A 14790-nucleotide genomic window follows, 5' to 3' on the forward strand; every position below is an offset into this window, starting at 1 on the left:
AGGGAGAGAGAGAGAGAGAGAGAGAGAGAGAGAGAGAGAGAGAGAGAGAGAGAGAGAGAGAGAGAGAGAGGGTGCAACGGCAGGCTAAATAGTACACGTGCAACAGAGAGGGTGGCAGTGTATTCAAGAAAGGCTATTTAGTGCATTACACAGTAAAGGACATTCACGGGTCTGCGTTAGAATCTTGTAATCATGCAGTTTGAGCATTAGACAGGGTAGAGGGGACGTGCCTTGAGAAAAGGAAAGAAGAAAGGAGGTACCATTTTGTCGCACTTTCTCGCACTCTCGGTCCTTCGACCAGTTGGGTCAGCGCCTCGGTCACACACACACATTCTCTCATAGTTTCGCATCATACGTGACATGGGTTCATTCGTCCGGTCTGGTTTAAGGGTGATCACTTTTTATCAGGTCGTGCTAATTTTTCGGGTTTGTTCGATACGTGAGTAGTTTGCAGGCGTGCTTAGGCACCACCTTGCGGCGCTAGTCTGCTTCGTGTATTAGACATGGCAAGGCTTCAGATCTTCGCCACACCTCGGCTGTAATCTCTGATGTAACCTGCAGAGGGAGGAAAAAAAGGGGGAGGGGAGGGAACAGCATTCGCGCATATTTAAATACATGTATTCAAGAGTCCTTTACTCACCTCTTACTCGTCTTCCCTCCTCGGGGCAGAGTCCCCGGGGATATGGTTTCTGGAGTCGGGGGGGGTAGTGTGTCCATATAGGTCGTGTGCGGGGAAACGTGAAAAGGAAACCAGAGGTGCCTAGTGCGAGGTATCTAGTCAAAGGATGTATCTCACTATCGGGATCCTTAAACCTCCTTCAACGCTGTGGCGTTCTAAGGTTCTTTGGTTCTTGGGTCAGCTCCGTTCCCTGATACCTTGGAACGTTGTACTTTATAACATTTACATCATTTCATTTCACCCTCCTTTTACATTCCCTCATTTACACCGTTCGTTTTACCCATCCTTGGAAGTCAAGGTCTTCCTCCACGCGAGAGTTCATGAGTCAGTCGCGTACTTTGAAGGCAGAGTGTCGTGTTGTCGATCCGATCCGTCCTCCAGGGCTGGGCAACCATCTTCTTTCAACCTTAAAGAGAGAGCAGAGTAGGGTGCACAGAAAAGAACTTTCCCACCGATCCCACATTTTTAGGTTTCGTAACCTGGCGAGGGGCGAAGCCCCTCCCAGATCGAAATCTATTGTTTTTAATAGTGAGGTTAGGACAGCCTCTGTTTCCAATTGGCTAGCTCCATAAATGGAGGCTAGCCATTTGGAGGCAGAGGCTGTCAATCGCGCTTTCTCACGAAAACGCGATTCGGGGGCGTTTCTGGTGCTTTTTTTAAGCCCCGCCCCTTTGTCCCGGGCCGCGCTGCGATTGGCTGCCGGCCCGGGACACCCCCGTGACGTCATTCCCGGGCCGCGCTGTGATTGGCTGCCGGCCCGGGACACCCCCGTGACGTCAGCCAATCACAGCGCGGCCCGGGACCTGACTTGTTTTTTTTATTCAGTTCGGTATTGAAGGTAAGGGCCTCTAAGTCGGAGCTCTAGTCATGAGGTTTCAGGGCCGGCCTTAGGCATGTGCAAAGTGTGCACCTGCACAGGGCCGCCAAACCCCAGGGGCCGCCACGACGAGCCGAGGATCGGAATGTGATATCATACATATTCGTCCGTGGTGGCCCCTGGGATTTGGCGGCCTTCGACCCTCACCCCGGCTTTCCACTTTTTTTTACTAATTAACTGTCTTCCAGTTCCGTGTCACCCCCCCCCCCCTTTCACGTCGACCCTGCCGGCCTCTCCGCACGCATGACGCACCGACCTCTGTTCTCCCGTTGATTGGGCAGCTGGGGTGTTTAAATCATTCATGATTGTGTGACTCACTCAGGCTGGCACAGACGCCGGAAGCCGATAGAGTGATCTGCGCGGCAGCGCGCAGAGTCAACCTAACTTGCTTCCCGCGATGTCGTGCGTTGTGACTTGTGGTGTGGTGGCGTATGTGTCTCTGACTCTCTCTAGTCTCCAGCTGTGGTGGGAGACTGGTGCTGCTGTGTCAGGTCGGAGTCGGACGGCCCGGACTAATTACTGAGCCGTGCAGTCAGTGCTGCCTCCAATCCATTTCAAACACAGGGCCACTGGGCTGTATCTTCAGAGGAGGTAGGCCATAGCGGTCATTTTGGTTTCTCCGGCTAGCTCAACTGACACCTTTCGTTCTCTCACTCAGCACAGATGGTGCTTATGTGTGACTGTGCCTTCAAGGAACATCCTAGAACATGGCCCCCTAGTGTTGTGTCACACTGTTTGCCCCCCCGCCCCCCGCCCTCCTCCCTCTCCATTTACAGGGACACCGGACAGCTCTGCCACTGGCCTGCATTCTCACACGCGCAGCAGGGCAATACGCGCCGCTTAACGTCCCCGGCATCGGACTCCCTCCTACTACTAGTGCCTGCACAGTGGTGCACCTGACCCGGCAATGACAATGTGTATCAAATGCGGCTGCCAGTAGGAAATCCTATTATCGGCGAGTCACGCCCGCCGTGGTGATCACATCTCGGCAGGGTCCGTGCTCTCCGCCGAGCCTATGCATGGCTTCTGCCCCTATCTTTTCTCACGCAGAGCGCCTACACAAAGCCCTTGTCACGGCCAACACACAACTCTTGTCACCGAGCGCTATATATGCAGATAATACAAATCCTTAAACCAAAGGCTTTATGTGACCATATTATCTCATTCGAATGGTTTCCATAAGATGTGCATGTAGATGGCGGCAGAACAGCTAGATATTGACAGGGCTGCATTCCTGCAACCATAGATGCTGCGAGCCGGGGTCCAGTATGTTTTATGTAGGAGACAGAATTTTGTCTGCGCTATGATGTCATTATTTTGAAAAGCGGGAAAATACAGAAAACGTGGCCTCTTTTGAGTGACTCTCCACTCTGCGAGTAATACATTTCAGACTACTAGCTGTACATATTGGCAGCATGGGGAGTTACAAAATGTAATGAAATTTACTTAAATCAATGCATATCTCAATATGAATTTATGATATCATGTTACTTTTTTCATGTGTGTGTATTGTTTTACTGTTGTTGGCTGTGTAATGTGTTAAAACTGACAGGCATCAAAGTATGAGCTGACATTTAGCCAGTACATAAATGTGGAAATATACAAGTTATTGCCTCAGTTGTTCACAATTAAATCTTGATATATATATCATTCAGATGAACTCAAAATTAATTTGGATAAACACAGACGGAAATGTTCAAAAAAAGAAATGCAATAAAACCGGGAGCCCTACATAGAATAATAAAAGTGCTCCTTTGTAAGGCGCTCTGTTACATCCCGGTCTTGTCCACGCTACACAATACTACCACATAAATAAATACATATGTTAAGTGTTAATAGTTCATGAATGCTCTACTAGGCAGGTAACTAGAGTTTCTCCAGCAAGAGAGGGCTACATTGCCACTAGAAGCATCAAAACTAGTTAGGACCTGCAGACAGAGCTCAAATGTGGCAAAATATCACCTGACCTTGGGAATACACGTGCTCGCGCCTTTTCTCCCTCCCTCTATTATTAAAACACCTCCCTGAGCTCCGCCCCGCCCGGACCCCCTCTTCCGGGGCCCCCACCTACGCTCCCTGCACAGGGCCACCATGAGCCTAGAGCCGGCCCTGGAGGTTTTGTTAATTTTTTCTGTCTAGCATGATTATTTCTAAGCGATAGTGATAAATGTTGTTAGGGGCAATAAGAAAATATTTTAATACGCAGAGTCTGGTGATTTTGGTTTTTGTTTTAGAGCGCTCGCGTTTAAATGTGCTATAGAGCAGTTAGTCTTGATGTTAGACAGCCTCCCGTGCACGGAGTATGATGTCGGACGAGCTGCAGACGGACACGCTGCTTTAAAGCGAGGCTACGTGGAGCAGAAATGACGGGGTCTTTTACCTCGGACAGCCTCCTGTGCACGGAGTATACTGGCTGTCAAACAACAGATGGCACTTTATCGTGATAATGTGCAGCGTACCCCGACATACTGTCATCACACAGGGGCGCTGCTGAATACCACAGACCGTGCTCATTCACTGAGTTCCCAGGACCTCTGCCTGCACATTCCAAGGTAAGGCATCTAAAACCATTGACAGACAAGGCTGCGTTCTCGGACACCTCTTTTGTGTTGAGGTTCTGTGCCTCTGGGAGCTAGAGGAAGTTGTTCCTGATTAATGCGTCCACTCGTTACTTCCCAGGTTGTCTCCGTGGCAGTGTTGTCAGGATCGCCGCATTAATTACAATGAGCAGTCAGTGCCCCTGTATTACACCTGCATTACCCATGTTCCGCTCTGGAGTCATGCCAGCAGCTCTTTGAGCATATGTTCTGTTGGCTAAATGATGTCTCGTGTTCACCTCTGTCAGCGAGCTCATTACCTGAACGTTGCGATAAATGGTCCATCTAATTGCTGGTATCATTAGCAGCACTTACATCTCTTCACGCAACAAGGTGGGGAAGTGTGCACAACCCCGACACTCACTGGATGTCTGACCTGCAAACCCGACTTTGGGGCGCCTGGTTCCTTTTAACAGGAGAGATGCTGCCATGGAACTTGTGCACAGTGCATCTTATAGGTAAAGTCCTCTCCGCAGCGACGCCCCGATTCCACGCGCGTTCATGCGCCCTCTTACTATTGGAACTCACCTGTACCCCCACCGTGGGCATCATGGTATCCAGGCTTGGCAGAGATACGTGTGCAGGGTTCAGACAGAGTTTACCCATTTGACTTCGACGTCACTAGAGACAGTATGAGAAATTGTAGTTCTTGCTATGGAAAGTTGTGCAGGAAAGAACATCTGTTAAGAAAAGCGACTGTGTTCCCATATGCTAGAAAAGTAAATAACTCGATAAAAAAAGTGTCAGTAAATCAACAAAGAAATTGACAGATATTAACCTAAATAAATTTTTCTTAAGCCGACATTTCATCTGTGTTATGGTCCCATCATTTCTACATTGTAATTGTAAGCAATGCTGCAAAGAATGGCTCTAGTATTTTGTAATTTGTAAAGGAAAATGCACACTTAGTGATGTTCCTATTTTAGGAATACATTCAAAATCAGTATATCCACTACAATAAACACATATGTGTCTCTGTCTCCATAGCAGGATGTTTTACTGTTCCCGTCACTTTAGCGAACCATGTACTGTATAATGGAGCCAGTGCTGGTCTCCAATTAACATTGGCACCGACAGCAGTGGAACCCAATAACCCCAAGTCAAGCTGCCTGCTGTTTTACTCCCTTTTTCACTAAGACTTATCCACTAAGACTTGCCTCATCAACTTTGCAATAAGAAGTGACAAACGATTTAAACATGTTTGAGTTTAATTCACCATGCGTTTGTAATACATGTACTTTAATTCCATGTAGAGTAAAAAAGGAACATTCCCTGATTGGTTAAACTCTATACATCTAAATCGAACATCCTGGGTGTGCACTAAGCTGCACAGGGACTTTGACAGTGCAGGGTAGCGTGGGAGGAGAGACCTCTCCTCTTTCTCTCCTCCCTTTTCTTCCCTTCTCCCCCACCTCCCTCTCCCTCTTCTCACCTCTCTCCTCCCCATCCTCTTTTCCCCTCTCTCTCACTTTTTTTCTCTCTCCCTCTTCATCCCTCTCCCCCTTTTCACAAAATAAGCCTAGAACATATTTGAGGCAGCAGACCAGTGGTAAACAAGCATTTACAATGCAACAGGCTCGCCTTTTCAAAAGTTAGAGCTATTGGCATTGTAAATGACAACATTTTTATTTATGTGTTGGTTTTGAAAAAAGATAAATAAATGGCATTGTCATTTACGATGCCATTAGCTCTAACTTTTGCAAAGGCGAAACCGTTGCATTGTAAATGCTTGTTAAAATAAAGCATGCAATACCCGTTCATAGTTTCGAAAACCTTTATTTCTCGGAATCATTTCAGTACGTGGATGATGAGGGTGCAGTCGTATTTGGTCGGACATGGCAATGGCTAAAGCGCGTACAGTGGGAGTGTCGTCTTGCGGCAATAAATACATTGGGAAGTTTTATTCATTTGTAAGAAAATAAAACGTCTATTAATCGGCTGGGGGTTCGGGGGCATTTATTTTCATAATTTAGAAGCATAATCATAATAGTTGCAATCAGATTTCCTATATGCATACTGTATGTGTGCGTCGTAGATGAGGTTATACATCAGCTATAAAAATATAATACATTGTACATTTGTAATCAACATTTTTAACGGGATCCTTTCATGCTGTTCGTCGAGTGAGCTCTCCTTGTCTTTTCTAGCCACGTGTACAAAGGATCATATAAAGTCTCAGAACATCAAGTTTATATTAGTGCGAAGGAACACCACGAGGTGTTTGCAAGTCCCTCTTGATACCGGCGCCATTTTGGGCGGGGCCGGCTCAGTCCGGAAGTAGCATCAGGGGGAAATGTTTCCCATTACTGGCAGTTTGGACCAGAGTCCTTTTCGGCAGTTCTAGAATTCATGCTAACAGAAGGAGTGGCAATGTCATGTTTATTTCGTTGGCGGTCAAGGCAGCCGTCCCTTACCGGAAACCTGCAGAGGCCGAAGGTTCCGCCGGGGACTTTTGTAGGGTCTTCAAGGCTGCGGAGATGCTGTCGGAGATGGGGGCTCGTGCCCCAGTGGGCAAATGTCCGAGTTATATTGCTGGTCAAAGTTACTCTAGTGGCCGGGGCCCGCCTTCCAGCGGACCCAGATGCCATTTTGAGGCCCTACAGGGGCCACTCTCGTCGAGTTTGCAAGAGTGGAAGAGATCCTTCGGAGTGAAAGGAAGAGGTCTCTGTTGTGTGAAGGCGGGACGTTCGGCTGGGGTGCAGCTGTGATGCCCCCACCTGGGGGGGCGAGGGAGACTCGTTCGCGCCGTCTCCTTCTCCCGGTGCACTCCATGCTGCTCTTTTTCATCGCCCCGCATGAAGGTCTCTCCACATCCGGTGTTCCCCAAGTCTTGTGCTCAGTGCTGTGGGAGTATGGCCACCTGTGGCGCGCATTCGGCGCGGCACGAGTATCGGTGCAGTCATTGCAGGTTCGGTGTTCCGAAAATATGGCCACCATTGCACGTTCGGTGCTGCGCAAATATTGGGGCACCATCGCCTGACTGGGGGTGTTCGGCGTTGGGCCGGGGGCTGGGAGACCTCCTATCGGTGGAGGTGGGAGAGGCTCGTCCGCGTCGCCTCTCCCTCCCAGCCCAACTTGGACAAATTGTTGTGGAGGTACGTGCAGGACATCCCGCCGTCCAGAGCTGCTGCGGCTGTTACGGAAGGGAAAAGGAAGAGGTGCCTCGTTCTTCTCTGGGCATGTGGCGGGACTACTTAAGTCTATCCAGGCCCGTTGCGGCTGGCCGAGGAGACATGTGGCGGGACTACCTACAACTGCCCAGGCTGCTGGCTCCTGCCTCTCCTCCGGCTCCCCCATACGTTAAGATTTCCTGACCAAGAGTTGGCAGCCGGGCCCGCCTTATATGGGTTGCCGCCGGTTGGGCGTAGCCGTAACCCTACCCTCCTTTGGAAGGTTCCAGAATGGGGGGGCGAATGTTCTGTTTGACTTTCATTTTCTACAGTTTACCGTTATTATTTCTTGTTTGTTGAGTTAAATTAAAAGTTCAAGTTCATCAATGGTCTACGGATTTTGTTTTACCATTTCTTTCTTTCCAGGTTGCTTTTATGCTAAGTTTCTGCTAACAGAGGTTGAGTAACACGGAAACACGTGTAGAGGGATGACGCAGATTCATACATTACATACACACAAACTCAGACGGGGGACAGTACAAGTACGACATACAAAGACCCAAGACGAATATAAAACAGTTATTGGTCATAATTATCTCTTTCCGTCTGTGAATTTAAAACGAGGCTGGGTTCCCGTCTTGACGTTGCCCGACCTAGGAGAACTTGAGCATGCCGCTGAAATTGTCCTGGCGAAATCTGTGCCATCGGGCATAATCAAACGTGGTGGTTCTATCTGGTCTGTCTATGTAAGTCGGGTTCTTCTTTGTCTCGCGCTTTTTCTCGTACTGCCGGTCTGTCGTTCCTGTCGGCCCTTTGCCTTTACTCACGCTCAGTAGAGTCGGGCATTGGGCTTTCCAGTGTCCGACATATCTACAACAAGCGCATTGGTCTGGCCCTAAGTCTGGTCGTCTTTTGCGTAGTGTCGGGGGATAACTTTTGGGTAGCGGTGTCCCGGGGTTGTCCTGTCGGTATATTTCTCTACTTGGTTTGTCCTCGTCTTTTCTCTGTCGTTGCATAGCCTCTCTGCGCCACATACCGAGACTGTCGAGCATAATAGGCGTTGTCTTATTATTTCGAAGGGCTATTTCTAACGTTTCTATTTTATCAAGGTCAAAGGATCCTGCCAGTGGCCACTGTTTGTCTTGACTTTCTTCGGTATACCTGTGCCACAATTTATTATAGGCTATGGTAACTAATCCATAGTTTATGAACATGTCCTTATTAGGGGTGCCTTCTAGTGGAGCTATATGGTCCACCTCTAATACACGGTCCGGGCTAAACAGGCTACTAATCAGTGGGGAGAAGACAGACATGACGGCTCGTAACGAGGGACTAAAAAGTCAGCACTGCCTATCTTATCACTAGGTGCAAAGACTGGACAGAATATTTCTATTCTACGTTGTTTGCAGGCAGTGAATACCTCATGGATCAAAAATAACAAAAAGACCAATAAATAACAATGGGGAGAATGAGTAGGTCCGCAAAGATCTGCGTTACCTACCCTTTTCACTATCTGCAAAAAGGGTGGTCTCTTCCCTGTTTGCAGACAGGGAATCTCCAGGAAACAATAGTTTTGCGAACAACAGTTCAGTTTCAAGTAATTATTGAGTGGGGGAGAAAAAAATAAGCACGGCTGCTGCCCTACCTATCCTCCACTGCTTGCAAAGAGAGAGCCCGTTGTTTCTCCGTTTGCAGACAGTGAATCTCCAAATAAATAAAAAGAGCAATACTAGTATTTTTTAAACAATCAAGCAATCAAACAATCAAGCAATCATTTCGCAACTTGTCGTGATTACACGACCTTACCCGGACCATGTGGACAGTTTCTTGTCTTCCGAATCCAGCGCCCGATCGTCCTCTTTTTCTCGTATTTCTCACGGCACTCCTAATGGTCCCCAGTCAGGACCGTAGATCACTCGAGAGAGGTCTGTTCGGAACTAGTGAAGTTCGGATGATCGGCTGCCAGACGAGGGTCTATTGGGCAAGAGCTCTCCCGATCGTTGCAGTCGTTCACTCTGTCGTCGGGACCTCTCCCACTGGATCCACGAGTCGCTGATGGGCCCCACGCTTGGGACGCCAATTGTTAAACCTCGCGGCGGGTCGGGGACAATCGGTATTTGCCCGGCGGTATTGCCTCTGTGACCCTCTAGTTATTTAATCAATGAAGAGGCAGGCGCTGGAGACTGGAAGGCAGGAAACAAGGTTTTTTATTCTCTCCGGAGGAGAACACAACAAAACGGGCAGAAGGTATCGTTCTGAGGTGCTCTAGCTACATTTTTGAGGCCTGGCCTCTTATACACTGTTTTATGACTTTATTGCAGGTTACATATTCATGTTAAAGCTTTGATGTACGGAAAGACATTCCCGGAACTCCCCTTTTGGGCCCGTTCCCACACACATTTACAGTTGAAGTCCCCACCCTAGTCACAACAGGTGATGAGTATCGCGCAGCTGGATATTCCGCCGATTCACGGAATGTGGGGGGTTGGATCGGATCTCATGGAGTGGGGGCTTTGATCAACCCGGGGATCCTTTGATGGGGGAAGCTTTCTATTGTACGGGGAGGGGCAAGGAATGGTATCGGCAGAGCTGGGTGTCGGCCTGGGAACGGGGAAGACAAACGGGCACACGGGGAAAAGGGGGTTTGCATCTAAGGGCCGGGGATCATGAAAGGGAAGAAGGGAGGTGTCGCGCTGGGAACAGGATGAGGGCCTGGGGCAGAGCAGCGCCGAAGAGGAGTTTATGACTCGAGGCAGGTGCAAGCAGGGGGTTTGGTCAGCGTGCAGGCTTAGTGAAGGCGAAGGGCTATGTCAGGGGCCAGCGGCATGAAAAAGGGTTCGTTCTGATCAGGGCATTCTAAAATGGCGGGTGCGCACGACAAAAGTGTGGCATCAGGGGAAGAGGCAAGATGGCGCAGATAATGTTCACCAAACCGTACTAATTTTCAACAAAACCTCAAACTTTGTGGGGGAAAAAACAAATTTCCCCCACATTTCTGTGATGGAAAGTTCTGGAATCTGTGTGGGTCCACAAAATTCCACCCAACCCACATTCCTCAAAGTCTTCTGATAAAAATGGTACCTCACTTGTGTGGATTGGCCTAGTGTCCGCAACAGGAAATGCCCCAAAACGCAACTTGGATACCCAACATTTTTACAATGAAAACTGACCCTTTTTTTTGCAAAGTGCCGAGCTCTGGATTTTGATCACTAGCTCTGCCAGCACCTAGGGAAACCTAGCAAACCTATACATTTTTTTAAACTAGACACCCAGGGGAATCCAGAAGGGGTGAATTGTCTGGCTCTCACCAGGTTCTGTTACCCAGAATTCCTTGCAAACCTCAAACTTTATTATTAGGGGGGATTTGTAAAGCGCATGGCAGCCCTGAGGCTTCCCAGCACTGCAAGATCAAACTTTGTCGAGAAAAACACATTTTCTCACATTTCTGTGATGGAAAGTCCTGAAATCTGCATAGATCCACAAACGTTCAACCACAGGCGCATTCTGCAAAGCCCCACGATAAAAATGATACCTCACTTGTGTGGGTAGGGGTAGTGCCCGTGACAGGAAACTGCCCAAAACGCAACATGGACACACCACATTTTTACTGTGAAAACTGACCCTTTTTTTTGCAAAGTGCCTAGCTGTGGATTTTGAACCCTAGCTTTGCCAGCACCTAGAGAAAACTAGCAAACCTATACATTTTTGAAAACTAGACACCCAGGAGACTCCAGGAAGGGGTGACTTGTCTGACTCCCACCAGGTTCTGTTACCCAGAATCTCTTGCTAACCTCACACTTTGTAGAAAAAAAAAACATTTTCCTCACATTTCTGTGAAGGAAAGTTCTAGAGTCTACGTGGGTCTACAAACTTTCACCCACCTGCATTCTGCAAAGTCTCCCCATACAAATGGTACCTCACTCGTGTGAGTGGGTCAAGTACCCGCGACAGGCAAGGGCCCAAAACGTATTGTAGAGACTTCAAAATTTCCTAACATAAAACAAACAAGTTTAGTAAGGGGGGGGCACACGTTTTTTGGCTCCAAGGATCGTGGCCATCTAGGGAAACCTACCAAACCCACTAGTTTCTGAAAACTAGACACCCGGGGTAGTCAAAGGAGGTATGGCTTGCATGGGCCCTCCAATGTTTTCCTACCCAGAATTCCCTGCAAACCTCACATTTAGCTGACAAAAAGCACTTTTTTCTCAAATTTTGTGTGGGTAAGTTGTGGGATCACCGGGCTGACACAAATTTCCTACCACCCAGTGCTCCCTCAGGTCTCCCAATAAAAATGATTTCTCATTCATGTGGGTGGGCCAAGTACTCGCGACAGGCAAGGGCCCAAAACATATTGTGGAGACTTCAAAATTACCTATCATAAAACAACCTATTTTTGCAACGGGGCACCTGGTTTTTTAGCCCCCGGCACGCGGCCATCTAGGGAAACCTACCAAACCCACACATTTCTGAAAACTAGATACCCTGAGGAGTCCAGGTAGGTATGGCCTGTGTGGATCAACGTTTCCCTACCCAGAATCCCCTGAAAACCTCAAATTTAGCAGTACAAATCACTTTTTCCACACATTTTTGTGTAGGATCACCTTGCCGGCACAAATGTCCGACCACCCAGTGTTCCTCTTTTTCTCCTGAGTAAAATGATTGTGAGAGGCATTTTTGATGTCTCCTCAATACGTTTTGGGCCCTTCCCTGTCGCCGGTGCTTGGGCCACCCACACGAGTGAGGGAACGCTGGATGGTAGGAAAATAGTGTTTTTTCTGATACCAAAAGATTATGACACAGTAATGGAAGAAAACTGTGTGACTTTAGTCACATTTTGAGGTTTGCATGGCATTGTGAGTAAACAACTTTTTTGGGATCCACTCCTCGTTTTTTTTGGTTTACAAAAATATCTAAAGTTGGTAAATTTTCCCTAGAGACAAACGACACCTTAGCACAGAAAGACAGATTAGACAGATATGACTACCTATCCATCTGTTCCTCAAGTACACACACATACTGGTTGGATATGGCACACGGGTGAGTCAAAGGTTCAAAATGTATATATTATTAACAAGAGATTTCACAAAAAGGAAATGCACTGGTAATAATTAAAAGGTTAAAAACCTGAATCAATGTCTCACAGCTCATGAGCTGTAAAGCCATGACAAGGCACCAACCTCATTACAGGCCATTCACACACCTGTCATACCTGACACACCAGTTCACACTACCAGCTGAGGCCCCAGCACATCAGAAAAATCACATCAACAGACAATGTAGAGACTTGTACACCTTTGCAGAGAAAGACAGAAAAGACAAATATTACTTTAACCCCTTGGCCGCCGCGGCGCTGGGGAGGAGGGGGTCAGCGCGGCGCTGCCATGCTCGTGACGGAACCACTCCGTCACGAGCCACGGGCGCGCTGTGTTTGTGACAGAGTGGTTCCGTCATGGCCCCGCCCGCTAAATAGAACGCGCAAGCGCGGAATCGTGGCAGCGTGGGCGGGTGGCGCACCGTGACGGAACCACTCCGTCACCGGCACAGCACGTCCGTGGCTGGTGACGGAGTGGTTCCGTCACCAGCACACAAGGGGTTAAAAGAACAATTTCTTAAGTAAACACACATACTGGTTGGATTTGGCACGAGGGTGAGTGACGGTTCAGAGCATAAAATTTCATTTACACGTTTTCACAAAAAGGAAATGCACTGTTAATAATTAAACGGTTAAAAACCAATGACTCACAGCTCGTGAGCTGTAAAGCCACGGCAAGGAACCACCTCTTTAAAGTCCATTCACACACCTTTCACACATGACACACAAGACCATTCACACCCCAAGCCGTGGGCCCAGCACATTACAACATTCACATCAACAGACAGCGTCATTCAAGAGCCCATCACTTTCATACACCCACATGACTGACACAGCAATCACACTGGTGGGTGGTTGACATCGTGTGTGCAGTGGCATTTGGCTAGCAGAGTGTGTAATGACCAGCAGCAAGTCACTACTTACACACTGTCAGCCAAACGCCAGTCCATCCACACCACCACCCAAGCACCAGCTCCCCCCCACTGCCAGCCAAGCTCCAGCCCACGCACACTGCCAGCCAAGTGCCAGCCCACCCACACCACCAGCCCACACACACCACCAGCCAAACGCCAGCCCACGCATACCACCAGCCAAGCATCAGTCCATGCACACTGCCAGCCAAGCATCAGTCCACGCACTTCGCCAGCCAAGTGCCAGAGACACACACCACCAGCCAAGCGTCAGCCGACACACACAGCTAGCCAAGCACCAGTCCACACACACCGCCAGCTAAGCGCAAGTCCATGGACACCGCCAGCCAAATGCCAGTGAACGCACACTGCCAGCCAAGCAGTAGTCCACGCACACCGTCATCAAATTCTTTTTTAACAACACGAAAACACAAAACCATTGGAACTAGATACAAAACTATAACTACAAACACAACAGCAGTAACTAAAGACATCATTCTAATGCCAACCGTGAAACTGAACAACTATAAAACCATACAGACCAGGCAGTACATATTAGACTCACGTTTGCTCACAAAATCTCTTTTGAGTGTTATACAATCTGAACATGTGGGCACACACAGCCCAGGATTAGATGGACAATCAGCACAGTGCATACGACTATCCTTCCGCATACCTCTGCGCATACAGACTCTACATCTCTTACAGGGATTGGTTTTTTTAGGGCATGAGAGGAATTAAATCGGAAAAGTGGTGATCTTTCAATTTAGCCACATCCTCCACCACTCCAACTCTAGGAAAACTTGCCTGTTCCACTACAACAAGGCTGCTTATCACAGACTTCTGAAACTGAACAAAAGTCATCTTTGATGCAGGAGGACACTCCTTGAACACAACAAAATAATTAAAAGTTGCTAAACTGAAGAGATGGATTGCCAACTTCATATACCAAATGTAAGCCTTATGAACAGCAGTGTAAGGTTCCAACCTCTGATCTACTCTACCAACACCACCCATGTGCTTATTGCAGTCTACAATGCACACAGGTTTGCACACTTCAGCAACCTGACCCCAAACAGTCACAGGTGAAGTCCTGTCATCATGGATGGTAGTCAGCTTGTACACATCCCTCCTGTCCAAAATTTCACAATTAGCAGTTCCTCTCTACGCATGGCACTGCACTGCCCCCTCTGAAGCTTTTTGCAAACAAGCACTTTTGGGTAACCTTTACGGTTAGAGCGGATTGTGCAACAAGTAAGAGTGTCCACTTTGTACAATTCCTTAAACAATTGCACAGCAGTGTAGAATTGATACAAATGGTGATCTTTGTTAAACAGTTCTCTAGCAAGTTCCCAGCGAAATTTTCTCTGAAATTCCTAAAGTGGACATACAACCAGGGGGGTTAATAGTGGAACAGTGCACACCGAGGAATTATAGACATATCCTGTCCTACTCTCAGACATCAAATACATCTTAATTTTATAACTTGCCCTCTTGCTAGGAATGTATTGCCTTGAACAGGAC

Source organism: Lissotriton helveticus, chromosome 4_2, assembly GCF_964261635.1.
Source record: "Lissotriton helveticus chromosome 4_2, aLisHel1.1, whole genome shotgun sequence".
NCBI lineage: Eukaryota > Metazoa > Chordata > Amphibia > Caudata > Salamandridae > Lissotriton > Lissotriton helveticus.